Source organism: Maniola jurtina, chromosome 21 (assembly GCF_905333055.1).
Source record: "Maniola jurtina chromosome 21, ilManJurt1.1, whole genome shotgun sequence".
Lineage (NCBI taxonomy): Eukaryota > Metazoa > Arthropoda > Insecta > Lepidoptera > Nymphalidae > Maniola > Maniola jurtina.
In genome coordinates this window covers 3,114,645-3,124,284 of record NC_060049.1, presented here as the reverse complement: position 1 = coordinate 3,124,284, position 9,640 = coordinate 3,114,645, and the positions used below count along the sequence as shown (strand labels likewise).

At 34.2% G+C, this 9,640-nt stretch overlaps 1 protein-coding gene across 1 annotated transcript in view; it reads left to right on the top strand.

The window, feature by feature from the left end:
* Positions 1–422: 422 nt before the first annotated feature.
* LOC123876185 (ras association domain-containing protein 10) overlaps positions 423–9,640 on the top strand; it is a 129,377-nt gene continuing 120,159 nt past the window's right edge. The window contains exon 1 of the mRNA XM_045922357.1: positions 423–1,641. The gene's annotated coding sequence lies outside the window, so the exon portion shown is untranslated. The remainder of the gene's footprint in view (positions 1,642–9,640) is intronic.

The following is a 9,640-nucleotide window of genomic DNA, read 5'->3' as shown; positions in this document are numbered from 1 at the left end:
ATCGGTTCATTAGTTTAGGAGCTACGATGCCACAGACAGATACACAGATACACACGTCAAACTTATAACACCCCTATTTTTGGATCGGGGGTTAAAAAATAGGGCTGCCTGGCTCAATAATGTACTAGACGCGATTTGTCGCTTGCCACTGACATCGGATCCTCAACGTTTCGAACTGTGCTAATTTGTACATTAGAAAGAAATTAATCCAACTATGAAAGCTTTTTCAAGTTTTAAAATTAATTTCGGAAATGGCTTCTTTATTTACAAATTCTGTCATGGTACCAAAAGTCACAATATTTGGGAAAAAAGCTTTTCCTGTTCAAACTTTATAGCTCTATCATGGTAATGCCATAATATTTGGGAAAGTTTAGGCTTTTTCAAGTTTAAGCTAGCTATAGCTCTATCATGGCTCTATCATTGTAGTGTCATAATAATTTGGCAAAGTTTTGACTTTTATGTTCAAACTATTATCATGGTTTAATCATACTTGGAAAAGTTTTTTTTTTAATGTTTGAACTCTATAGCTATATAATGATAAATGATATTATTTGGAAATTTTTTGGCTGTTCATGGCCAAACTCTATCATGATAGGCATATTTGGGAAAATTTTGGCGTTTTTATGTACAAACTCTAAAAGTTATATCCATGATAGAGTTTATATTTTGGTAATGGCTTTTTTATGTTTCAATGTAAGGAGAGCTTTATTTAAACAACTTAAAAGTTTTGTCCCCGTGTATGTCAATTAGCTTACGTTACGCCATATCGCTTATTGTTTGAAGTTAAACTTCAAACATAAGCTGTCGACACCATAGCTGCTACTATGGGTTAAGTCATTAACACACTCTACACTTTTGGCAGTAGCTTTTGACTTATCTATGTTACATATTATCTGCTATATAGGGTAAGTAACGCAGTTAATATGGTGTTTGTGTAGAGTTCAGAAATCCTATGTGGCATTGAGTTTGCTTTGATAATAATTATAATTTTATGGTTTCGAAAGCATTTTTAGATTTGCCATTACACAGTTTAAAACATAGTGTAAAAATGCATTTATTAACTTCAGGCTTTTTATTATACAATTATTGATGAATCAATTCAAAAGTTGCGTGAAAGCAACCGGCTGAGCTTTCAGTTGCCCACAAGATGGTATAATGTATTGTTAGATATTGTAGTTTTATATGATTTGAAAAGAGCAACTGCCGAGTTTCTTGCCAGCTCTTCTCAATGGAATCTGCATTCAGAACTGGTGAAAGAGTCACAGAAGTAGCATAAGCGATACTAGTGACACGTGAAGTAGATAAATTTTGAATTGATTGGAATATTTTTGACAGACCACGGCCCGAATATGCTCTTGGTACTCTTGGTACTTTCAAAATACCTAGGATTAAAAGCATCAAGTGTGTCAAAGCCTTAATAGCTATTGTTTTTTACTATGACAGGTGCGTAGTGCGCTCGCGCCAGTCGCTTTTAAAGTTGCGCGTGAGTCGGTCGTGCGTTCGTTTTTCAAGTGAAAATTAAGTACGTGAATCGGGAAATTGTGTCTGTGCATTTACACTGTGTCTATGGTTGTCTGTGGTTTGTGCTAGGATTTTGTGCGGGATTTTTTTTCTAACAGTTTTCCTATTGGATTATTTTTGGTAAGTTTATTTTGTTTTGTTTGGTGCTAGGAATTAGGATTGGCGATCATAATCTTCGTTGGTTTGGTTGTTTATTTCAAGGCCAAGGCTTTTTCATAACAAAGTAAAATTCTAAGGCTATGTTGGTGTAATTGTTCATGTTCACGTTATATTCAGAGGTATGTGTGTATGTAGTAATTTTCTATTGTTGAAATATGTAAGCAGTTTTTTTTGTTTGTGCCTGCCTACTTATGAGATATTTTAGAAGATTTGTCTTATTAGAATCACGTTAGAAAAGCAAATATACTATAGATTATATTTTTTAGCTAATACGTGAATATGTTTTATACGTAAATATTAAATATGTAAGTGTTTAGGATTTCCATAAAGTTTGTTAATGTTACCATTATTTATGTTGAATATTAATTTTTCAACCAAATGATTAATTGAAAATTTAATGATTTTAAGGTTTTAAAATTATACGGTCACCAAGATTTACCTATATCATACCAATCTTTGAGACGGAATAATTTTGAAAATACACATTTTTACGGAAATCTGAAAACTACAGACTACTATTTCTACAGATATTTCTATCTAAAACGCGTCTAGAAAATTTAATTGAATTATAATATTAGATATCTTATAATAAAACTATAACTGGACGATTTCTGGTCATTAAATATATTTTGAAAATTTTATTCGGAGGAAACATTTTTTTTGGCTTTTTTGTCTGTATGTGTGCGCATCACGCGAAAACTACCGAACGGATATGAATGTTTGGTACAGTAGTAGCTCAAACTCAGGGTTAACACATAGGGTAGTTTTTATCCCGAAAAAAATTAGGGATTCTTCGGGATACTGGATCAAGTTTTTTATTTACTCTATAACTCCGTCAAATCTGAACTGATTTAAATCATTCTTTCTATATTAGAAAGTGTGTATTATCAGGTAAATTTTGTTAGGAGTAAGAACCATGTTTTTGAAAATACAAAACGTTTAATTATAGCGAACAATCGCGTCAAAATCTAAGTCAATTCCTTAACAGGGCTCTCTCCGTCACTCGTTTCATACAATCGTAGTTTCAATTTTATACAACCGTGTCTGTGGTGTTTTAGATTTTTCTAAAAATATGTAGTTTTAAAATTACAGGGGCTCAAAGATTTATTTGTATGTAAATTTTTAAGACCGCTTAACTTTGAAATCGAATATTTTATCAGAAATCTGGAAAACCACAGACATAGATATTAGTTTCTAGAATATGTCTGGAAAATTTCATGGACTTTGGTTGCCTAATATTCAAATGAAATTGGAACTACGTTTGTATGAAACGAGTGACGGAGAGAGCCCTCTTAAAACATGAGTAGGTATTTTATAGTTTACGTATTTTGAAATTTGTAAAAAGGTGTAAAATAAACTGTTCAAATAAATTGTTTAAACGTTGTTTTGACACGCGATACATAAATTGCCTATTATTTTGTATAATAATTAAAAGACAATAACTTTGATGGAGTGAAAGTGATATAATAACGGACATTACGCTAACTCCGTAATAGGTATTATAATTTGATGATAGATATAGTGACTGACATAAATATCTGCGCTCTATGAAATGCCATGGGCTTGCGTAGAGCGGTGTAGAGTCTAGACAAGACTTTAGTTCTATAATTTTCCTTCAAAAAAACCGGCCAAGTGCGAGTCAGACTCGCACACCGAGAGTTCCGTACTCGGGTAATTTTCCGACATTTTGCGCGATAAATCAAAAACTATTATGTGTAAAAATAAATAAAAATCTGATTTAGAATGAACATGTAAATCCCTTTCATACGATACATCGTCATGGTAGATCACCTACCTACGTCTATGTCAAGAATTTAAAAACAATTGATTGCAAAGTTATATAAAGTAACTTAAGGTTAGCTCATTTTTTATAGTAATAAACTGAAGTAAAATTGTACCTGTATTCCCTTATTGTTACAGAAATACCAAACATCCACTTAAATCGTAATACCTATTAACAGGGCTCTCTCCGTCACTTACTCCATACAATCGTAGTTCCAATTTTATTTGAATATTCAACCTAAGTCAAAGCAAAAAACTAAACTAAAAGTCTAATAGTGCTAGTACCAGGTACTATGGTCAGCGGCCATATACGAGTATAATTTACACGACATACACCCACGACAGTTTGTCTTAAGACAGTCTTGTCGTGAGTCTGTCCCTCATAATAAATAGTGGTTACTTTACAAGTTACAAGAAACGCCGGAGGCATAACGACAGGTTTACTCACTATAGATAGCTAATCAGTGTCTAAGGAAAAACTTATATCTTCTGGATTCGAACTCGCACTTCCTGTCTTCAGTGTATATGCAGCCTTATCTGTATAAATATTATGCATATAAGTAGGTTGGTTATAATATACAGTGTTACATTTTATGATACTTTGTGATGTTAGTAGGAAAACGTTAAACGTGATAGGTGTCTTGCTGTTCTAATATGTAACTTTAATGGTCCATTAGTAAAAATAGCTTATGAATATTTCTTACTAACCCCCGACCCAAAAAGAGGGGTGTTATAAGTTTGACGTGTGTATCTATCTGTCTGTGGCATCGTAGCTCCTAAACTAATGAACCGATTTTAATTTAGTTTTTTGTTTGTTTGAAAGGTGGGTGATCGAGAGTGTTCTTAGCTATAATCCAAGAAAATCGGTTCAGCCGTTTGAAAGTTATTAGCTCTTTTCTAGTTACTTTAACCTTCACTTTTCGGGGGTGTTATAAATTTTTAAATTTATTTGGATATGTTGTTAAGTCCTTAGAGGGATACATATGATTTTTATTGATTGTTGAATATTATAACGTTTCATTGTATCCTAATGAATTCATAAAGGCCGAAAAAAATCACATCACACTAATATTATAAAGGCGAAAGTTTGTATGTGTGTGTGTGTGTATGTTTGTTACTCCTTCACGCAAAAAACTACTGGACGGATTTGGCTGAAATTCAGAATGGAGATAGATAATATCCTGGATTAGCACATAGGGTACTTTTTATCCCGGAAAACCAAAGAGTTCCCACGGGATTTTGAAAAACCTAAATCCACGCGGACGAAGTCGCGGGCGTCAGCTAGTATAAAATAAATTTAATCTCTATTTATTTCAGTGCGTAAAAAGCTTATTACGAAAAAATAAAGGAGGGTCCACCCTACCATCATTACCAATGTAAATGTACCTACCATTCTACTTGCCTAGCAAAACAATTAGTAGTAGGAATACATTCTTAAGAGGGCTCTCTCCGTCACTCGTTTCATACAATCGTAGTTCCAATTTCATTTGAATATTAAGCAACCAAAGTCCATGAAATGCAGATATATTCTAGAAACTAATGTCTATGTCTGTGGTTTTCCAGATTTCTGTTAAAATATTCGGTTTCAAAGTTACGCGGTCTTAAAAATTTTCATACAAATCTTTGAGCCCCTGTAATTTTAAAACTACATATTTTTAGCAAAATCTAAAACACCACAGACACAGATATTATTTTCTAGAATATGTCTGCAAAATTTCCTGGACTTTGGTTGCTTAATATTCAAATGAAATTGGAACTACGATTGTATGAAACGAGTGACGGAGAGAGCCCTGTTAAAGTACGTGCAATTTCCTAAAGGTGCCAATTAATTATGCATTATTTCTTTGTATCATTGATGAATATTTCTCGTTAATGCTGATTGCTTTATACATTTGTAGAGGCATATAAACTACCTAGCATTAATGCCATTGTGTATTTTTTATTCGAGGAGTTTTACATATTCACATTGCTTTTTTATTCGTTCTTCACCTCTCCTTCAATCTTCAAAACCAACCAACATTATATTAATTTACCTAAGCGGTACACCTTACGGGATGATGACCATTGGGTCTAGAAAATTGAAATCTTTCACGTAGACTCCAGCTACAAATGTAAATTAAAAATTTATAACACCTCCGACAAGTGAAGGTTACAGTAACTAGAAAAGAGCTGATAACTTCCAAACGGCTGAACCGATTTTCTTGGATTATAGCTAAGGACACTCGATCAAGCCACCTTTCAAACAAACAAAAAACTAAATTAAAATCGGTTCATTAGTTTAGGAGCTGCGATGCCACAGACAGATATACAGATACACACGTCAAACTTATAACACCCCTCTTTTTGAGTCGGGGGTTAAAAAGGAGATTTTTGTAAAACCTCAATTCAGATGGACGAAGTCAGGAGAAGTTTTAAAATCCCGTTTAAACTCTATGATTTTCTGGGAAAACAAATAGCTTATATCTATCCCCGGGATGCAAGTTATCCCAGTACCCGTCAAAATCGTTTAAACGGATGGGCCGTAAAACTAGCAAACAGACAGACACACTTTCGCATTTATATTATTAGTAGTGAGTATGGATATGGATTTAATTGGATCCAATTAAGTTTACAACAATACAAAATGAGAAAACACAACATAGTTTACGAGTGACAATAAATTAAACTTATTTACGATCCTAATCCGGTGGACTTTCCTCAATGGTTTTATTTTGTGTCATTGATGATCTCAAAGTCATGTACTTGAGTTGTTGGTATTTAAAAAACCGGCCAAGTGCGAGTCAGAACCGCTCACGACGAGTTCCGTACCATCGTAGGTAAAGAAATAACATTTTCTTTTTGTTTAATTTTCATGGCCTCCATTTTGATGTTTGTATTATTTGTTGTTATAGCGGCAAATGAAATACTAATTCTGTGAAAATTGAACCTCACCTCACTGGTTCACGAGATACAGCCCGCTGACAAACAGACGGACAGACAGACAGCGGAGGCTTAGTAACAGGGTCCAGAGGGCACTCTTTAAGTACGGAACCTTAAAAACATCGGACAAGTGCGAGTCGAACTCGCGTGGAGAGGGTACCGTACGTTGAACATGTAAATTTATGCGTACAACATTGAGAGATTGTATCATATTATTATTTTAAGACCATAGACTTATAAGTTTATCTGTAATTGATGAGTAAAGGAAGTATTTTTTTTATTTAATTTTAGGCTTAGTAGTTTCGTAGATAACGGGAGGTGGAGTGGGAAGTGGTCAATTTTTAGCTGTAAAACCAAAATTGTGTCATTTTCAAAAAAATAATCTGAGGTAAATTGAATTTTTAGACGAAGGGCAAATCTTTCGATATTTACCTACATCGAAATTTTTGTCCTTTTTGTATAAAGAAACAAGCAATTGGCGAACGAGAACGCATCTTGAATAACTTTACTTGAATCGTGATTTTTGGGATATTATAGTGACATTTGGGCAAAAACTCAGTAAATAAAACATTTTATATGGTATTAAGGAATTTATAACTTAAGCCATGTTGCATTCAAATATTGACATTTCAAACTTTTATGCTGCTATGCATTTTTATATTTGACGACACGATATTGGCACGACATTAACCAACTCTTTGTGTTTACGGGGCAGCAAAAGGTCTCTGGAAATCTGTACATACACACTCAACATTTGCAAAATGCAACGGCTGTGATACGACAATATGTACCTAATACTAAGGTAACTATGACTTCTAGAAGCCGGAAAATCACGCAACGCTACCGTCATAATTTTTTTCACAAGCTTGGGATATAATAAATAAAGATTGTTATAAACCCAAAGTCAGTTCTTGAAAATAGCAGTGCCCTGCTTTACTGGGATCGGTCGGTTATCACTGACAGGTATATTGTAGCCAATAGACCTGATATAGTGCTAGTTGACCGATCAGCGCGTCGAGCAATGATTGTTGATGTCACTATTCCACATGATGATAATCTAGTGAAAGCAGAAAAGGAAAAGGTATCGAAATACTTGGACCTGGCCCACGAGATTACCGCCATGTGTTGACTCAGCGATTATTGTACCGATAGTTGTATCAGTCCACGGTCTTATTGCGAACAGTTTCGACCAACATCTTAAGAAACTGACGCTTAACTGTTGGATCTAGGGTAAGATACAGAAGGCAGTGGTTCTTGAGACGGCACGCATTGTGAGGAGGTTCCTCACTCTGGAGCCCTGACCACTGGCGGCTTGGGTCCAACCCACCCCGCTGCTAGTGGGAGCCATTTTATCATATTTTTATTCAATGTTTTTTTTTTCCGGTACTTTAGTTTTTTGTTGTTTATGTTATTTTATTTCTCTTTTGTTTCTGTTATTTATTGATTTTGTTGTTGATGTTATTTTATTTTTTGTTCTTTCTGTGTTTATGTTATTTTTTCTGTTGTTTTTGTTATTTTATTGTTTGTTGTTTAAAAATAGGATAAAATGTGAATAATAAATAAATGAGAGAACAAAAATATTGGGTATGGAGTAAGTGCCGCTTTCTCCCTGTAAATACTCAAATATTTCTGACTTTATTTTTAGTAAGTATATCGTTTAGAAGTTAATGTATGTAGCTATGTAGTAATCGACATCGTATCGGTATCCGATCGTAAGCGCCTGATTATAAACATTTTATTGAAATTACATAAGTTGTTTTGTGTGAATCCATTGTGAGTCCTTTTGCATGTTCTTTTTCGGCATAATATTACAATCCAGAGTCAATTTCTCGAGATAAAAATCAAAATAAGCAACAAACTTGCAAATCGATTACTTCAACGTGACTTTAATATATGGATCTATACATAATTTGAACAAGAATATGGGCATTTTTAATATAATATTATGTAAATCATATTTAATCACACTAATAATATTATAAAGGAGAAAGTTTGTATGTGTGTGTGTGTGTGTGTGTGTGTGTGTGTGTGTGTGTGTGTGTGTGTTTGTTACTCCTTCACGCAAAAACTACTGGACGCATTGGGCTGAAATTTAGAATGGAGATAGATTATACCCTGGATTAGCACATAGGCTACTTTTTATCCCGGAAAATCAAAGAGTTCCCACGGGAATTTTAAAAAACCTACATCCACGCGAACGAAGTCGCAGGTATCAGCTAGTATTAAATAAGATTTAGATTTATGTATATATGAGTTTTAATTTCCAGATCATTTTATGTGTCATCAAGGTTGCCATTTAATCACACTTGCTCTTAAATTCGTGCATTTCATGGAAAATCAGAATTCAAAGGCAGGGAAGCCTTTTATATTTTTTTTAGTTAAAAGATCTAAGCGTAAAAAAGACAGTTCACAGGACTATGTAGAGATTAGTATCACATCACATTAATATTATAAAGGCGAAAGTCTGTGGGTATGTGTGTATGTGTATGTTTGTTATTCCTTTAGGCAAAAGCCAGAGGACGGATTAGGCTGAAATTCGGAACGGAGATAGGTAATACCCTGGATTTGCTAATCCTTACCTTAACCCCGGAAACTCATAAGAGTTCCCACGGGATTTCTAAAAAACTAAATCTACGTGGACGAAGTCGTGGGCGTCAGGTATTGGATCAATATAGATAAATTCCAAAATTGTTCCTAAAGAAAGTGGTGTATGCCAAATCTACTACATATGGGACTGTGAAGTGTTCAACGTTGTATAAAACATGTTGTTTCTACAGCACTCGTTTGTCATTATTATGTAGCCAACGTTAGTTCTCAGATTTAGGAGAATGGTTTGAATTATTTGCCCGAAGTGGTGCTTTGGTTTCACAGAAATAATATTATGCTTGCTAACTCTACATTAAGCTTAAGGGTAAATAAAAGTTCACAACTGTACATACAAAATTATTATATATAAATATAGAGCCTCGATAACTCAACGGTTGAGGCGCGGACTGAATTCCGAAAGGTCGGCAGTTCAAACCCCACTATTGTCGTACCCACTCCTGGCACAAGCTTTACGCTTAGTTGGAGGGGGAAGGGGAGTATTAGTCGTGATTAGCAGGGCTAATATTCTTTATTTAAAAAAATATCCAAGATTTTAGGATAATCGGCGTAGTAATTAGAACTGTTAAAAATTCATTTAATAATGTTTAGTCACCGAAAAATCAACTGAAGGAAAGGTTTCGTGAAGGAAATCTGCCAAATCGATTGCACACAG